A 17669-nucleotide genomic window follows, 5' to 3' on the forward strand; every position below is an offset into this window, starting at 1 on the left:
GCTTTGCAAAAGCTTTTTATCTTGATGAAGTCCCAATAGTTCATTTTTGCCCTTGCTTCCCTTGCCTTTGGCGATGTTTCTAGGAAGAAGTTGCTGCGGCTGAGGTCGAAGAGGTTGCTGCCTGTGTTCTCCTTTAGTATTTTGATGGACTCCTGTCTCACATTGAGGTCTTTCAACCATCTGGAGTCTATTTTTGTGTGTGGTGTAAGGAAATAGTCCAGTTTCATTCTTCTGCATGTGGCTATCCAATTTTCCCAACACCATTTGTTGAAGAGACTGTCTTTTTTCCATTGGACATTCTTTCCTGCTTTGTCAAAGATTAGTTGACCATAGAGTTGAGGGTCCATTTCTGGGCTCTCTATTCTGTTCCATTGATCTATGTGTCTGTTTTTGTGCCAGTACCATACTGTCTTGATGATGACAGCTTTGTAATAGAGCTGGAAGTCCGGAATTGTGATGCCGCCAGCTTTGCTTTTCTTTTTCAACATTCCTCTGGCTATTCGGGGTCTTTTCTGGTTCCATACAAGTTTTAGGATTATTTGTTCCATTTCTTTGAAAAAAGTGGATGGTATTTTGATGGGGATTGCATTGAATGTGTAGATTGCTCTAGGTAGCATTGACATCTTCACAAGAACAAGAGTTCTTCCAATCCATGAGCATGGAACATTTTTCCATTTCTTTTTGTCTTCCTCAATTTCTTTCATGAGTATTTTATAGTTTTCTGAGTACAGATCTTTTGCCTCTTTGGTTAGATTTATTCCTAGGTATCTTATGGTTTGGGTGCAATTGTAAATGGGATTGACCCCTTAATTTCTCTTTCTTCTGTCTTGTTGTTGGTGTATAGGAATGCCACTGATTTCTGTGCATTGATTTTATATCCTGCCACTTTACTGAATTCCTGTATGAGTTCTAGCAGTTTTGGGGTGGAGTCTTTGGGGTTTTCCACATAAAGTATCATATCATCTGCAAAGAGTGAGAGTTTGACTTCTTCTTTGCCGATTTGGATGCATTTTATTTCTTTTTGTTGTCTGATTGCTGTGGCTAGGACTTCTAATACTATGTTGAATAGCAGTGGTGATAGTGGACATCCCTGCCGCGTTGCCGACCTTAGGGGGAAAGCTCTCAGTTTTTCCCCATTGAGAATGATATTCGCTGTAGGTTTTTCATAGATGGCTTTTATGATATTGAGGTATGTACCCTCGATCCCTATACTCTGAAGAGTTTTCATCAAGAAAGGATGCTGTACTTTGTCAAATGCTTTTTCTGCATCTATTGAGAGGATCATATGATTCTTGTTCTTTCCTTTGTTAATGTATTGTATCACGTTGATTGATTTGCAGATGTTGAACCAACCTTGTAGCTCAGGGATAAATCCCACTTGGTCGTGGTGAATAATCCTTTTAATGTACTGTTGGATCCTATTGGCTAGTATTTTGGTGAGAATTTTTGCATCCATGTTCATCAGGGATATTGGTCTGTAGTTCTCCTTTTTAATGGGGTTTTTGTCTGGTTTTGGGATCAAGGTAATGGTGGCCTCATAAAATGAGTTTGGAAGTTTTCCTTCCATTTCTATTTTTTGGAACAGTTTCAGAAGAATAGGTATTAATTCTTCTTGAAATGTTTGGTAGAATTCCCCTGGGAAGCCATCTGGCCCTGGGCTTTTGTTTGTTGGGAGATTTTTGATGACTGCTTCAATTTCCTTAGTGGTTATAGGTCTGTTCGGGTTTTCTATTTCTTCCTGGTTCAGTTTTGGTAGTTGATACATCTCTAGGAATGCATCCATTTCTTCCAGGTTATCTAATTTGCTGGCATAGAGTTGCTCATAATACGTTCTTATAATTGTTTGTATTTCTTTGGTGTTGGTTGTGATCTCTCCTCTTTCATTCATGATTTTGTTGATTTGGGTCATTTCTCTTTTCTTTTTGATAAGTCTGGCCAGGGGTTTATCAATCTTGTTAATTCTTTCAAAGAACGAGCTCCTAGTTTCATTGATCTGTTCTACTGTTCTTTTAGTTTCTATTTCATTGATTTCTGCTCTGATCTTTATTATTTCTCTTCTTCTGCTGGGTTTAGGCTTTATTTGCTGTTCTTTCTCCAGCTCCTTTAGGTGTAGGGTTAGGTTGTGTACTTGAGACCTTTCTTATTTCTTGAGAAAGGCTTGTAATGCTATATACTTTCCTCTTAGGACTGCCTTTGCTGCATCCCAAAGATTTTGAATAGTTGTGTTTTCATTTTCATTGGTTTCCATGAATTTTTTTAATTCTTCTTTAATTTCCTGGTTGACCCATTCATTCTTTAGTAGGATGCTCTTTAGCCTCCACGTATTTGAGTTCTTTCCGACTTCCCTCTTGTGATTGAGTTCTAGTTTCAAAGCATTGTGGTCTGAAAATAGGCAGGGAATGATCCCAATCTTTTGGTACCGGTTGAGACCTGATTTATGACCTAGGATGTGATTGATTCTGGAGAATGTTCCATGAGCACTAGAGAAGAATGTGTATTCCGTTGGTTTGGGATGGAATGTTCTGAATATATCTGTGAAGTCCATTTGGTCCAGTGTGTCATTTAAAGTCTTTATTTCCTTGTTGATCTTTTGCTTAGACGATCTGTCCATTTCAGTGAGGGGGGTGTTAAAGTCCCCCACTATTATTGTATTGTTGTCGATGTGTTTCTTTGCTTTTGTTATTAATTGCCTTATATAATTGGCTGCTCCCATGTTAGGGGCATAGATATTTACAATTGTTAGATCTTCTTGTTGGATAGACCCTTTAAGTAGGATATAGTGTCCTTCCTCATCTCTTATTACAGTCTTTGGTTTAAAATCTAATTTGTCTGATATAAGGATTGCCCCCCCAGCTTTCTTTTGGTGTCCATTAGCATGGTAAATGGTTTTCCACCCCCTCACTTTAAATCTGGGGGTGTCTTTGGGTCTAAAATGAGTCTCTTGCCGACAGCATATCGATGGGTCTTGTTTTTTAATCCAATCTGATAGCCTGTGTCTTTTGATTGGGGCATTTAGCCATTTACATTCAGGGTCACTATTGAAAGATATGAATTTAGTGCCATTGTATTGCCTGTAAGGTGACTGTTACTGTATATTGTCTGTGTTCCTTTCTGGTCTATGTTGCTTTTAGGCTCTCTCTTTGCTTAGAGGACCCCTTTCAAGATTTCTTGTAGGGCTGGTTTCGTGTTTGCAAATTCCTTTAGTTTTTGTTTGTCCTGGAAGCTTTTTATCTCTCCTTCTATTTTCAATGACAGCCTAGCTGGGTATAGTATTCTTGGCTGCATATTTTTCTCATTTAGTGCTCTGAATATATCATGCCAGTCCTTTCTGGCCTGCCAGGTCTCTGTGGATAGGTCTGTTGCCAGTCTAATGTTTCTACCATTGTAGGTTACATATCTCTTCTCCCGAGCTGCTTTCAGGATTTTCTCTTTGTCTCTGAGACTCGTAAGTTTTACTATTAGGTGTTGGGGTGTTGACCTATTTTTATTGATTTTGAGAGGGGTTCTCTGTGCCTCCTGGATTTTGATGCCTGTTTCCTTCCCCAAATTAGGGAAGTTCTCTGCTATAATTTGCTCCAATATACCTTCTGCCCCTCTCTCTCTTTCTTCTTCTTCTGGGATCCCAGTTATTCTAATGTTGTTTCATCTTATGGTATCGCTTATCTCTCGAATTCTGCCCTCGTGATTCGAGTAGTTGTTTATCTCTCTTTTTCTCAGCTTCTTTATTTTCCATCAATGGTCTTCTATATCACTGATTCTCTCTTCTGCTTCATTTATCCTAGCAGTTAGTGCCCCCATTTTGATTGCACCTCATTAGTAGCCTTTTTGATTTCTACTTGGTTAGATTTTAGTTCTTTTACTTCTCCAGAAAGGGTTTCTCTAATAACTTCCATGCTTTTTTCAAGCCCAGCTAGTATCTTTAAAGTGATGATTCTGAACTCTAGATCTGACATCGTACTAATGTCCGTATTGAGTAGGTCCCTGGCAGTCGGTACTACCTCTTGTTCTTTTTGTTGAGGTGATTTTTTCCGTCTTGTCATTTTGTCCAGAGGAGAATAGATTAATGAGAGAACAAAATGCTAACAGGGTAACAACGTTCCCAGAAAATATACTCTAAACAAATCAGAAAAGACCTGAAGCAGTGGGAAAAGAAAGGGAAAGAAAGAAAAAAGAAAAAGAAAAAGATAGAGATAAAAACAAACAAAAACAGAACAAAACAAAAAAAAACAGAATGTGATCAAATATGATCAGGCTGGTATATAGATCAGTGCCACACACTAGATTTTGGGTGTATTTTGGTCTGTTAGAAGAAAGTGCCTCCCAAAATTTTAAAGAAAGAAAAACTTATATATGTACAAAAATAAGGGTTGATATGATGAAGGGATGGAATATGACTGTAAAGATGGAAATTATAAAAAATTTTATAAAAGGAATTGATAAGAAGTTGTTTGAAAAAAGAAAGAAGAGGATTTTTTAAAAAAAGGAAAAAAAAGGAGAGAATGTGATCAGGCAGGGGAGTAGAAAAAAAACCATACACTAGAGATTTAGGGTATATTTTGATGTGTTAGAAGAAACTATCTCAAAATTTTAAAGAGAGAACAACTTATATATATATGCCAAAAATACGGGTAACTACTATGAAGGGATAGAATATGACTCTAAAAATGAAAAATAAAAATGAAAAAAATGTTTTGTTTTTTTTTTTAAAAGGGATTGATAAGATGTTGGTTGAAAAAGGGAAAAAGAAAAATTCAAAAAAAAAAAAGACAGTTAAAAAAAAATTAACTTTGAAAGACTAAAGAATCATGGTAAAAAAGCCATGGATTCTATGTGCAGTATTCCTCTAGCGCTGCAGTTCTGCCGTTCTCATTGATCGGTAAACTTGGTCTTGGCTGGCTGGTCTCGCTGATCTTCTGGGGAGGGGCCTGTTGCCGTGGTTTTCAAAAGTCTTTGCCGGAGGCGGAATTGCCTCGCCCTTGCCTGGTCCAGGCTAAGCAGTCTGCTCGGGTTTGCTCTCGGGAGCTTTTGTTCCCTGCAAGCTTTCCGTACAGCTTTGGAGGCCGAGAGTGAAAATGGCGGCCTCCCAATCTCTGCCTCGGAGGAGCCGAGAACTCGGACCCCGCTCCTCAGTGAGCCCCCAGAGAAAAGCAGTCAGTCACTCCCGTCTCCCCGGTCTCCAGCCGCACTCCGTGCTCACCTGGCCTGTGACCAAGCGTTTCTATCTCTGGCACCCAACCCCGTGTGGAGTGTCCAAATCCAGCAGATCCCTGCGGTGCGCTCCCGCACCTCTCCTCCCGGGGAAAGAAGGTGAGTCTCCCCGGATCTGCCGCTTGTTGGGTCCCTGCTGGAGGAGCAGTGGCCCGACTGTGCCACGGATCGTGGTTTATGGCAACCCCGAGCTGAGAGCCCATGCCTCGGCTCCGTCTCTGCAGCCGACTTCCCCGCTCCGATACCTGGGAGCTCTGCCGCACTCAGGCACCCCCGGTCTTTCTGTGTCCCCGAGGGCCCTGAGACCACACTGTCCCACGACGGTTCCACCCCCTGCTTAGCCACCGGAGTGACCTCCCTCAGTGGAGCCGACTTCTAAAAGTTCCGATTTTGTGCTCCGCGGTTCTATCACTTGCCAGAAGTGGCCGACAGAGGCCCCTCCCCCGCCGTCTATCCTCCCGAATATCGCCTTGGATTCACTTCTCCACACGTCCTACCTTCCAGAAAGTGGTCGCTTTTCTGTTCAGAGAGTTGTTGCTCTTCTTTTCTTCGATCTCCTGTTGAGTTCCTAGGTGTTCAGAATGGTTTGATCCCTATCCAGCTGAATTCCTGAGAGGAGACGAAATCCAGGTCTCCTACTGCTCCGCCATCTTGCCTATAATTTGCATTTTTCTAATGACTAATGATATTGAGTATCTTCATGTGCTCTTTGTCCATTGTTATTCTCTTTGGTGAAGTACCTGTTCAAGTTTTTTGCCCATTTTTTTTTTAAAGATTTTATTTATTTATTTGAGAGAGAGAGACTGAGAGAGAGAGCACATGAGAGGGGGGAGGGTCGGGAGGATCAGAGGGAGAAGCAGACTCCCCCCTCGGGGGGAGCCCAATGCGGGACTCGATCCAGGGACTCCAGGATCATGACCTGAGCCAAAGGCAGTCGCTTAACCAACTGAGCCACCCAGGCGCCCTTTTTGCCCATTTTTAAGGTTGTTTGTTTTCTTACTGTTAAGTTTTGAGAGTCTTTTATATATTCTAGACACCAAGTTCTTTTTAGGATATCTGGAAATATTTTCTCCTGGTCTGTTGCTTATTTTTTTCTTAATAGTGGCTTTTACAAAACAAAAGATTTTAAATTTGATACAGTCCAATTTATCAGTTTTTTCTTTTATAGGGTGTGCTTTTCGTGTCGTATCTGAGAACTTCTTGACTGACCCCAGGTCACCCAGATTTTCTTCTAAAAGTTTTATGTTTTGTATTTAGGTCTAGTGGTCCATTTTGGGCTAAATTTTATGTAATAGAGGGAGATGTAGGTTGAGGCAGGGCCAGGACTAGGGTCAGGCTCAAGTACAAAATTTAAAGAGGTGCCAAAAAACTCAGTAGTCAAGATAAATGACATTTTAATGCAACAGTATAAAAAAAAGAAAATTAATGCAAAAAATCCATGATGAATAAAACACCAATATTTTAAATAAAAATGGGAAGAGTAACAGGGCTGTGTGAAGCCCTGTGCTTAAGGCAAAAGGGAAACTGAGTTGGACTGAGCTGTCTTTTTCAAAATTTTGATATTTTGTGCATCACAGATTTTGGTGGGGTGGGTAGGGGAAGTACTGGATAAGGGAAATAGTAAACTCACTTTTGCTTCAATGATGCTCTGAATTCTGGACTAATTCCCCAATCTACCTACTACTATTTACTTTTCAGAGTCCTCAAATGGGTGCTCTATGCCTTCTATCTTATATAACTGCATTGGGAAGGAGAGACTGAGTGGAATGTTTCCTCTGTCTCACCTAAGACCAGTTCTGTTCTGTCCTTCCCTCCCTCCCTCCCTCTCTCCTTCCGTTCCGTCCCTCCCTCCCTCCCTCCCTCTCTTCCTCTCTTCCTTCCTAAAAAAAATTACAGTGGTCATGGAAAATACATAATGAAATAGTACAGATTGCAGCAGATGTGCCTAAGAGGAAGCTTCTAAGATCCCTGCAGATCTGCAGGGACATTCATATTGTAGGAAGTAAAATAATGTCATCGATCCTGGTATGAGTCCCTTCCCTTACTCTGGTGGTGTGTTCCCTTGACGTAACTGTGCCATAGGCAGAGCTACTGGCTTTTGCTTAATCAGCTGCCATCTGGCATCAAGCATACGTCGTTTAATTTCTCAATACTGTCTTCCAGAGTCATCTCCTTGCCTACCTGAGAACTATGCCTTAATTCTTCTGTGTGAAATTTAGACTTAATTTTAACAGAGGATTTTACAACCCTTCCAAAGAGTTCATTCCTGTTGTTGAAATCCCTTACCATCAGATCTTTTTTATTTTTTTCCTGTACTTTAGCCTCACATTCTTAAGCTTAGAGCCCACATCCTTTACTCGAGTCCTCATGGAGTTGGAGAACAGCTGGTCAACATCCCCTGTTTCCTCTTTTACAAAGTTTCTGTTCAGTCTTCTCTTGTCCGAGAGAACCAAACTTAGTTTTTGTTTTTTTTTTTAACATTTCCTTGTGGGTCATATTTTCTCAACATTTCTGTTCTCTCTGATACTCTCTTGTCAGCCATTCTCTCCTTGAAATAATGCTTGCTGTAGGAATGCATTCAAAACCTATAGTGAGATGTCTTTCCTGTAATTATCTCTTTGATAATCTATTTGAAATGATCTCATTTTGAGAGTTACATCGAGTTGAAGTGCCAATCACATGCTGCTGTAGGCTTCATAAATCATTGAAAGCAAAAGAATGAGGACCAAAAGGAGGGCTCGTTCAGTGTAATAGTTTACTCATTTTCTAGTGGCATTTAACCCTGTACCGTGCTATATTAAAAGGCATCTGCTACTTATTGGTGTTAGCAGTTTCAAAGAAATGTTTTCTGTTTACTGTTTTGCTTCCATTTCTGGATCTGCAAAAACAATAGGAAGACTCATTATTACCTTTTTGGTTAAATAGAAACATTTTTTTCCTTCTCTATACTCTTGTGTTTGGTGTTCTTTTAATTGGTATTTAAATTTATTTGTATTTCCTTGTATAGATATGATTGCCATGAATGGTAAACTGGATGAAGAGTTAGCCACTAGATAATACAGCCCTGAAGGAGAAACATACTTGACTCCTTTATAAAATATCAGAAAAGGAGAACTTGATTTTGTAGACGTTTGAAGGTGTTCAAAATGGCACACTATTCTTTATACAATGTGAAAACATACAATGCAATGATGACTAGTGCTCTGTTGTCTAACCCCAGCACCGTATTACATCCCACTGATAGCAGACCGGTGAAGGACTTCATGTCTTGGAGGATATTCTGTGACAGTTTTTCCTCTCCCAACCTGAATTTGATGAATGATCTTCAGTAACAAGTTTTCCAGCTGTTCTATCAGAGCTCTGGCCAGACTTTCACAATTGTATATAGTGTGAGGAAGAAAGAGGTCTATAATTTACACATATCCCAGGGTAGTGTTTTTTTTTTTTTCTTTTTTGGAGTGATAGATAATGCTTTGTCATGTATGAGGAGGGGTTATGAGACCCCCAAAGGGCTAAGTAAAAGAGTATGATTTGTAAAACATTTTTACCCATACTATATTAAGATAAATAGTGCTTTACATATCCTATATAGTTCATTTTTGAAGATTCAGCTTTTCCGGTTTGGTTTGGTTTGGTTTTACATAGTTGATGATTTCCAAGATCTAATTACGTATATTTCTTATCTTGTAGTTAGGGATTTAATAGCTTTATCTACTTGTGCTTTGTTTATTCATATAAGCAGAGGATTTATGGTTATCTTTTTTTTTTAATTTTTTTTTTTTTTTAAGATTTTATTTGACACAGAGAGAGAGACAGCGAGAGAGGGAACACAAGCAGGGGGAGTGGGAGAGGGAGAAGCAGGCTTCCCGCAGAGCAGGGAGCCTGATGCGGGGCTTGATCCCAGGACCCTGGGATCATGACCTGAGCTGAAGGCAGACGCTTAATGACTGAGCCACCCAGGTGCCCCTATGGTTATTATCTTTATGCCCATATCTGCCTTTTTAAAAATTTTAAGTCCATTGTAGTTAACATACAGTGTTATATGAGTTTCAGGTGTACAATATAGTGACTCAATTCTTTACATTACTCAGTATTCATCATTGTAACTGTACTCTTTTTTTTTTATTAAATATTTTTATTTATTTATTTGACAGAGAGACACAGCAAGAGGGGGAACACAAGCAGGGGGAGTGGGAGAGGGAGAAGCAGGCTTCCCAAGGAGCAGGGAGCCCGATGCGGGGCTCCATCCCAGGACCCTGGGACCATGACCTGAGCCGAAGGCAGACGCCTAACGACTGAGCCACCCAGGCGCCCCTATAAGTGTACTCTTAATCCCCTTTATTTATTTTACTCATCCTTCAACCCAGCTCCCCACTGGTAACCATCAATTCTCTATAGTTAAGAGTCTGTTTTTTGGTTTGTCTCTTTTTTTCTTTGCTCCTTTGTTTTGTGGTCGTGGTATTTGCCTTTGTCTGACTGACTTATTTTACTTAATATTATATCCTCTGGATCCATCTCTGTTGTTGCAAATGGCAAGATGTTATTATTTTTTATGTCTGAGTAATATTCCATTGTATATATATTCCACTTCTTTATCCATTCATCTGTTGATGGGCACTTGGGTTACTTCCATAATTTGGCTATTGTAAATAATGCTGCAATAAGCTAGGGGTGCATGTATCTTTTTGAATTAGTGTTTTTGTATTTTTTTTTTTTTTGGTAAATACTGAGTAGTAGTATTACTGGATGATATGGCAATTCTATTTTTAATTTTTTGAGGATCCTCCATATTCTTTTCCACAGTGGCTGTACCAGTTTGCATTCCTACCAACAGTGTACAAGGGTATGTTTTTCTCCACATCCTCACCAATGCTTGTTGTTTCTTGTCTGTTTGATTTTAGTCATTCTGAGAGGTGTGAGGTGATACCTCATTGTGGTTTTGGTTTTCATTTTCCTGGTGATGAGTGATGTTGAGCATCTTTTCATGTGTCTATTGGCCATCTGTATGTCTACTTTTGAAAAATGTCTATTCAGGTTTTCTGCCCATTCTTTAATCAGATTGTTTGTTTCTTGGGTGTTGAGTTATAGAAGTACTTTATATATTTTGGATAGTAGCCCTTTATCCAATGTGTCATTGACAAATAATCTTCTCCCATTCAGTAGGTTGTCATTTAGTTTTGTTGATAGTTTCCTTTGTTGTGTAAAAACTTTTTATTTTGATGGAGTTCTAATAGTTTCTTTTTGCTTTTGTTTCCCTTGTCTCAGGAGGCCTATCTAGAAAAATGTTGCTATGGCCAATGTCAGAGAAATTACAGAGAAATGTTTATGGTTTCAGATCTTAAATTTAGGTCTTTAATCCATTTTGAGTTTATTTTTGTGTATGGTGTGAGAAAGGGGTCCAGTTGCATTTTTTTGCATGTAGCTGTCCAGTTTTCCCAGCACCATTTGTTGAAGAAACTTTTTCCCATTGCATAATCTTGACTCCTTTGTTGAAGATTATTTGACCATATAATTGTGGATTTATTTCTGGGCTCTCTATTCTGTTCTATTGATCTGTGTCTGTTTTTGTGCCAGTACCATACTGTTTTGATTAGTGCAGCTCGGTAATATATCTTGGTATCTGGGATTGTGTTACCTCCTGTTTTGTTCTTCTTTTTTCAAGATTCTTTTGACTATTTGAGGTCTTTTGTGGTTCCATACAAATTTTAAGATTATTTGTTCTAGTCCTGTGAAGAATATTGTTGGTATTTTGATAGGGTTTGCACTAAATCTGTAGATTGTTTTGGGTAATATGGACATTTTAACAGTGTTTGTTCTTCCAGTCCATTAGTATGGACTGTCTTTCCATTTGTTTGTGTCATCTTCAATTTCTTTCATCAGTGTTCTTTAGTTTTCAGAGTAAAGATCTTTCACCTCTTTGGTTAGTTTATTCCTAGGTGTTTTATTATTTTTGGTACAATTATAAATGGGATTATTTTCTTAATTTCTCTTTCTGCCACTTTATTATTAATGTATAGAAATGCAATGGGTTTCTGTATATAGATTTTGTTTCCTGTGACCTTACTGAATTTATTAGTTCTACTAGTTTCTTGGTTGAGTCTTTAGGATTTTCTTTTTCTTTTTTTTTTTTTAAAGATTTTATTTATTTATTTGACAGAGAGATAGCGAGAGCAGGAACACAAGCGGGGGAGTGGGAGAGGGAGAAGCAGGCTCCCCATGGAGCAGGGAGGCCGATGCGGGGCTCGATCCCAGGACCCTGGGATCATGACGAGAGCCGAAGGCAGACGCTTAATGACTGAGCCACCCAGGCGCCCCTAGGATTTTCTATATACAGTATCATGTGATCTGCAAATAGTGAAAGTTTTACTTCTTCCTTACATTGTGGATGCCTTTTATTTTTTTATTTTTTCTTGTCTGATTGCTTTAGCCAGGACTTCCAGTACTATGTTGAATAAAAGTGGCAAGAGTAGACATCTTTGTCTTGTTCCTGATCTTAGGGGAAAAGCTCTCAGCTTTTCACCATTGAATATGATGTTAGCTATGGTTTTTTTCATGTATGGCCTTGGCCATCTTTAACTTGATGAATGAAGAAGGGTAAAGAGGCCTGGGTCTGTGTAGATTAGATTGAGAGACAAGGCCTTAGGTAGTGTTCTCAAGCTTTTTCTCAACCTGGTGCTCATAATGATAATGTGTGATATAAACAGATAAGGGTACTCTTTGCTGATTTGCCAAAGGCTCTAGGGCCCTATGCCCATCTCAGGCCTGAGGAATTGCCTGCAACCCATCCTGTGCCCACCAGTGGGAAGCTCTGCTAGAATTTTAGAACTATGCCTCCAGTAAGTGCTGCTTTTATGTGGATCACTGTGGTATGGGGCCTCTGGGATATTTGCCTTGTAGGATCCACCACCAGTGTCACTCATCCTGTGGACTCCAGCTTCCAGCCGCCTGCTTGTTTCCGGCTCCCAGGCTGTCACTAATAAGAATAATTACCAGATTTTCTTCAGTCATTATTTGTGCTTTCTGTGCCTTTGTAAATTCTTCTCAAATAAGTGGATTGGAGCAAACTAACATTTAGTGTTTTGAATTAGATGAGGAAAATTGTATTTAATTTTCTTACCCAAGAGACCTTCCATTTTTCTCTGAGAACTTCTTCTCGTGATGAAATTCTTTAGGCATTTTTATTATCAGATACAGATGTGATTCATTTAGTGCCAAGAACAACTACCAGGTTTCAAATTTTTGCTGCTTTAGCAATTACCTTAATTTTAGAGCATAGGCTATAAATGAAAAGATTTTAATAAATGAATTTTCCATGGCTTTGATGGGAATTAGTCTGATAACTAGGTGCTGGTTTTTAAAAGTCATACTCTGCACATCTGTATCAAGTATGGGAGGTGTAGAGCAGCTCTTCTCCTTGTTTGGTTCTTCTGCAGCAGCCCCGACATTCATAAAAACGGCATGGCATTTTTTTCTTTTCACCTTTGAGCTGCTGTCTGGTTTATCAGAAAATTACTTGGGGCAGGAAAGGGGGAGGATTGAGACGATTTCCAGCAAAGAGTGACAGTCGCTACATGTTTGGCCCTATGGTAGAACTTCCTTGGAGTTGGAGGAGGTGTGGAGGAAGAAGAAAGGATAGGTGTGTCCTTAGAAGAGCAGAGAAAATGTCTTTAATTTTTTCCATTTGAGGGAAGTCTCCATGGAGATCAGGTGAGTGTTGAGGAATCTATTTATTGGAGACTGAGGCTTATTTACCAGGTTTGTTTCCTGAACTTTAGAGGGATGAAGCCAAGCCTCATGGCCCATGCATGCTGCAGAATAATCCAAATTTGGGGACATCATGGCTTTGGCAGGACAGGACAAATAGCCTAGAAAGGTATAAAGAATTCTCATTTTACTCTTCTACCTCTCTGGCTCAATATTTTAATGTAGAAAGCAGTTTTTTTAATGTGAACTAAAACTTGGGCTTGTGAAAATGTGAAGAAAGTTCTTTCTCCAGTATTTTTCCGTTTTCATCTGCCTTCTCTTTATTTATTTTGGACTCATATCTTGATCTATGATCTTAGCCTTGGGAATTCAAATGCAGTGGATATTCCTGAGGATGTCCGTGACCGTGAGGCTGCCTCTATACAGGTCTGCAAACTGCGACAGTCTCCTTCACAGACAGGTGTAAGGCTCCTTATTTGAAAAATCTGAAAAGTGCTTGTTCTCCCAAGGAATCACTAGGTAGCTTATCCATTCTTGTACTATGTGGCAAAAACCAAACATGAAAAAACCAGATAGAGTTTGGTTTACAGTGTGGCTCAGCAGCTGGGAAGGATCAGGAAATGGTGTTTCATCATAATCATGTTTAAGATATAAAATTATGAAGGATGTTAGGCTTCTTTTAGCATGTAAAGTAGAATAAGGGTGGTGTTTGGATATGTGCATTACAGACGCCTAAGAAATTATACAGGCATTGATTTCTTTTATAGTGACATTTGTGACCTGGGTAGTAGTGAGCCTTTTCCTTTCTGATTTTAGTTATACCATCTGCCTTTTAATATAAACTTGCTAAGATTTCTACTTCTGGCTTAGGTAGGTTTGGAAATGATTTCAGATCTCCCACATCCCTTCCTCCCCATCTTCTAAAATAGGACTTTGCATAATTAAGTAGCATCAGGGAGCGAGCATTGGAGTTGGGAAAACCTCCCCGCTGATCCCAGCTCCTTTCTGTACAAGTTGTATGGCCTTGGGAAAGTTACCCACCCTCCTACAAGCCTCAGTTTCTTGTTTTTGTGAAATGAGGATGACATTACTAATTTTGTAGTATTGTTGCAAGGATTCAGTTACTTTAAATAATATAAAATTCCAGAAACCTAGTGGTTCCCTTCCTACAGTGTCCTAAAATATAAATTCACTTCTCTCATTGGTTTCCTTCTCCTCTCTTTATTTGCTTCCATGATTTCACTTAAAGTAAACCAGAAAAACCACAGAAATAAATTATTTGGAATTTTTTGTGGCCTTTTTACTTTTGCTAAGGGGTAATTCCAAAATTCCTGTTTTGGAATATTGACACTGCTGTTTGTACGCAGTGCTCTCTTCTTCCCCAGCCCACACCCCTGTTTTTTCTTTGGTGTCTGCAGAGAAGAAAGATCTCTGTGTTAAGTACATTAAAGTCTTGTAATTCCTTCTTGTCATCTTGCTTATGATCTCCAGCCCCATTACCGTCTCTTTATGGCTGCTGCTAGAGCTAAGTACCTTTGGGGCAGATTGCGGTTACTTTGCACTGCCAAATTATAATGCTAAAATGAAGGTAGGCTTTGGTTTACAAGGCTACACCTAATTTCATGCTAAAATGGAGTTCAGCCTAATTAGCAAGGGAAAGCCATTAGCGGACCCACATTGTTTTGGTAAGGTGAAGTAGATTAGTGTAAGAATAAAATGCTTTATTAATTTAATTAAGCAAACCAGTATATTAAAATATGCAGACTAATTTCAGAATCTAGTCCTTCCCACCACAGTGGGCTTCTGCCATTTGAATCTCATGATACAGTGTGAAGGCTTTCTCTTAGATCCGGGTAGCTCTTGTGTCATTTTCCTCTCCGGTCCTTCCATTCAGGCGTGCTTGGGACCCTCCGTTCGCTGTGTTGCTCAGGAAATCTGTAGGTCTGATTGTGTCAACCCCTGGCCGCAGAAGCACCTCCTCAAGAGCAGAGTCTGAAGGAAGGCTGGATGGTTGATGGAGTGAATGCACTGTTTCTAAGTAGTTATAGCTCATATGTCTTCTGATAGTTCCTTGGGTTTCTAGCAGGCACGTGTCCCATTGTTGTTAAGTAAAGCCGGTGTGTAAGTTTGACAAGTGAGCAGCGTGGCAGCTCTGCTTGCTCCCCAGCTCTGCCGCTGTCTCAGGGATTGTTTGGCTTGGCAGATGGCCAGCTCTCTGCTGTAAGATGCATTTCCTTGACAGGACAAAGTGCGGAGCCGCATTAGCTGCAAAGTTTACAAAGGTTAGCTAAACACACACAATAAATATTAATAAACAAAAAAGGCCCACCCACCTTTGACTTTGAATTCTGTTTCTGCATTCCATGTTTTGGAATCCCTGTAGTATTTGATTAATAACCAGTCTTAGGGTAATTGAGTCTTAAGTATCCTTTGCCTAAGTTAGGCTGCTCCCAGAGCCCTCATTGGCTGCTTTGGTGACTCATCGCCACAGTGGATGGAGCTCTGGAACGACTGTTTAGTTCAAGGGGTGTTATTTGCATTCTCCCTGCTTCCATGTGAAAAGGAGGGTAAATGTGCTTCTCCATGAGCTTTATGCTGACCAGCCATGTGTGTGTCTGAGAGCTCTGGAGGGGAAAGGATGTGAACAGGAATAGAGGTGCAGTGCCCTGAGCTTGGACTGCCTAGAAAGCACTCAGGCCTTGGTCTGTTGGCCTGGGCAGTGGCCTCTCTCTAACATTTACACCCTCAGCCTAGAGGGAGAGAGTCACAGTAACCTGCTGCCCCTGGAAACTGCCTATTTGGCTGGGTGTCTTGGAATTTACCAGGCCTACATTGTGGATCCTTTCCAATTCTGCACCCTGCTCACTTGAAAACGTATTTGAGAACCAGTAATCTTAGACTGCTTAGCCAGACCTCTAGAGAACCAAGGAAGAGAAATAACTTTAATACTATGTCCTTGAGATTGTCCTGGGGCCATTTGTGGGTGGCTGGGATTTCTGAAGGCCCTTAAAAGCCCCTCTTACTGTTATCTCTCATGCACGTCCCTCTTTTTAGGACCACATTAGGAAGAAACAAACCCTACTCGTTTGTAGGATACTTGAGTATGATAATGATCTAGAGAAATAAAATTATTCTCCATAGATAGTAATGATTTTAACTTGAAAATTGTCTCTAACTCCGCTTAGCAAAGCAATCCATTTAGGCTTGGGTGAACTCTTACTTTTAATTCATTCCAACAGCAAACATTTATTGAGCACCACACACTAATCTAGGCATTTGGGATACATTTCCACCCAAAACACACCAAGATCTCTGCCTATGTGGAAAATATGTTCACGTCGGGGAAGCAGATAATAAGCATAATTAATGATAAATTACATATTATGTTAAAAGGTGATACATGCTTTGGAAAAATGAAAAAACAGAGTAAGGAAAGTTGTGGGGTACAATTTTAAATGGGGCAGTCTTGGCGTGATGACATGTAAGCATTGATTTGAAGGAGACGAGTATTGGCTTAGATGAACTTATTCTAGATAGGGTTTATGAAGTTAAGTTTGTGACTCTTCTCATGTTTCCTTATACCTGGTGATGACCATTTGGAAATTTCCAGTGGCCAAGGCATGGTTCTCAAATTAATCTCAGTGGCAGAGCACCTGTAAGTCAGGCTGTGCTTTGTAGACCATGAACTGTTGATATCCTTAATTTCATCTTACCAACCAAGCACAGTTTTGTAAGATGAAATATGTCTTCTATACTCATGCATTATAAAGTAGGTTTCACAAGCATATGTGAAAAATGACAACCCTCCCCCAAAAGCCAAACCATATATGATATACTGTTTTCGAGGATTTTTGTTAATATTCACTTACCACTATATGTTTTATCATCTTTTAGCACTTGCTAGTGGACACTGGGTAGCAGGCACCATAGATTTAAGAAAAATTATAAAAACCTGCCCCTTTGGGCGCCTGGGTGGCTCAGTCGTTAAGCGGCTGCCTTCGGCTCAGGTCATGATCCCAGAGTCCTGGGATCGAGTCCCACATCGGGCTCCGTGCTCAGCGGGAAGCCTGCTTCTCCCTCTCCCACTCCCCCTGCTTGTGTTCCTGCTCTCGCTGTCTCTGTCTCTGTCAAATAAATAAATAAAATCTTTAAAAAAAAACACAAAAACCTGCCCTTTTAACCTAATTTTACCCCCGCCCCCAAACTGGGAAAACACAGCCACTCTGATTTTATTTTCTCAGTAGAACATCTCAACTGTCTTCAGTGGTGCAGAGCTTAAGAACCACTCTTGTATTGTCAGACAAGAATTAGAAGTCCTGCAGACTCTTACATTTCCTCTTGAGTTCCTCATGAATCTCAGAGAAGGATTTGTGGCCATATAACTATATGCATACTTCCTGCCTGTCAAGTGGGAGCCAGAATTTCTATCAAAAGGGATTGAGGAGATTCACAGATACTCTGTCTTAACAAATGAGTGGGATGGTTAGGGAGAAGAAACCAGAGAAATTCAGGCTGAGATAGATTTGGAAGGCAGGAATTTCATGATTTTCATTTTACTATTAGAACCTAAAATAACAGTATCTAATTGTACGCTTTTTTCCTTAGTCCTTGTACATTGCTTGGCATGTGATGATTTTTAATAAATCTTGAATTGGTGTTTCCACTCATTACTTGTTCTATCAGAGTGAGATCTGCAGAACCTAGCACATGGTGTCTCTGCCTACCAATTTTAGCTTTATCTTTCCCCCCTTCATTCT

At 39.9% G+C, this 17669-nt stretch overlaps 1 protein-coding gene across 1 annotated transcript in view; it reads left to right on the forward strand.

Annotated features, from left to right (window-relative positions):
* Positions 1–17669, forward strand: part of WDR70 (WD repeat domain 70) — a 353255-nt gene that overhangs the window by 308812 nt on the left and 26774 nt on the right. The gene's annotated exons all lie outside the window — the stretch shown is intronic.

The sequence above is a fragment of the Phoca vitulina genome, unplaced genomic scaffold, assembly GCF_004348235.1.
Source record: "Phoca vitulina isolate PV1807 unplaced genomic scaffold, GSC_HSeal_1.0 scaffold17, whole genome shotgun sequence".
In the NCBI taxonomy this organism is placed as follows: domain Eukaryota; kingdom Metazoa; phylum Chordata; class Mammalia; order Carnivora; family Phocidae; genus Phoca; species Phoca vitulina.